The sequence below is a fragment of the Rattus rattus genome, chromosome 14 (genome assembly GCF_011064425.1).
Source record: "Rattus rattus isolate New Zealand chromosome 14, Rrattus_CSIRO_v1, whole genome shotgun sequence".
NCBI lineage: Eukaryota > Metazoa > Chordata > Mammalia > Rodentia > Muridae > Rattus > Rattus rattus.
In genome coordinates this window covers 40,944,070-40,945,710 of record NC_046167.1, presented here as the reverse complement: position 1 = coordinate 40,945,710, position 1,641 = coordinate 40,944,070, and positions in this window count along the sequence as shown.

Sequence of the window (1,641 nt, the reverse complement as noted above, 5' to 3'; positions counted from 1 at the left end):
AAAAGAAAAATTGGCTGATCTGTGTGATTTTGGAAAAGCCACTTGCCTATTTCAACTCCCAGAACCCCTATACACTTCTATTTTATGTTTAGTAAGTGAGCTCTGTGAGTGCTAGATGAAGTAACACACCTATCTAGGACACCTATTACAAGTCCCCAGGACCTTGTCTCCATACACCAATCCAAAACTCTCTAACAACCACAAATCCTCCTCTACTCTGACATGATACCATTTGGTCTCTATTTAGCCCTCTCAACAGAAACATTTCCTTCCCTACAGAAAAATGGGTGCTATTAGGGGCTTTCTCTTGATCCTTTGACATAACACATTATACACTATCTATACACCTGATTAACTTAATGAAATTTTATGTTTAACTCTGTGTGTGTGTGTGTGTGTGTGTGTGTGTGTGTGTGTGTGTGTGTGTGTGTGTGTGTGTTGCCCTTGGAGGCTGGAAAATGTTGTTGGGTACCCTGAAAGTGCTATTGGAGAAAGAACAAATGTGAACGACCAAAAGTGGGTACTAGAAACTGAACAGGTCCTCTGAAAATACAGTACACATCCTTCAGATGTCGCCCTTGTAAATATACTTAGCTACAACTAAAGCTGAATCCATAATTAACCTTAACTTGGTTAAAAGAGTGCATAACTCAACTTCAATCTTTCACACCTCTCAAGAGCAGGATTCCAAAGCAGCTTAGCAAAACCAGGAGAGATGTGTTGGCACCATCTGGTGGCATAAATGAAGAACTACAACTGTATATTACCTCTCACCTAAATTACAAATTCGGTCTTCAGTTCAAAGAGGTTCTTGATTAACAGGACAGTATTATTTCCTCAAATCCTTGACCTTCTCCTAGAGTTTTTATTGCTGTTAAAATTTACACTGATCGCACTAAAAGTGTCTTTTAAAAAAATGTATCTTGGTTCCTTCCAGCGTGCACCTGTGCCCAGAGCGGACCCAGGTGCTGGCACCCAGAGGAAGCTCAACTCCCAGGTGCCTGACACACCCAGGATCACTGGAACTCCGACACAAGATCAGGGTTGAGGCCACAACATCTGCCCCAACACCGACATAACTGGGAGCTCCCATAGGAACCAGGGAAGCAGGTTCCAATCCAAAACTCTCTAACAACCACAAATCCTCCTCTACTCTGACATGACACCATTTGGTCTCTACTTAGCCCTCTCAACAGAAACATTTCCTTCCCTACAGAAAAATGGGGGCTATTAGGGGCTCTCTCTTGATCCTTTACATAACACATTGTATACTATTGTATACCTGATTAACTTAATGAAGGATAGGCCTTGCCCAGCTAGAGGCATACATCTCTTACAGCTTGCACCTGTGCCGAGAGTGGGTCCACCCACTCCTACAACACCGGAGAAACTTGACTCCAAAGAGCTCAGACACACCAGGATCTCAGGATCCCATAGGCAGCTTGACTCCCAGAAGCTCTGCCACACCCAGAATCTCAGGATCAAAGAGACAGCTGGACTCCCCAGGAGTTCTGACAGAACAAGGCTCACAGAAAAAAACAGGTCTATCTAGAGACAGCAAGGGCAGTTAGCACTAGAGATAACCAGATGGCAAGAGGTAAAATGCAAGACCATAAGCAACAGAAACAAAATGCTAGTGAC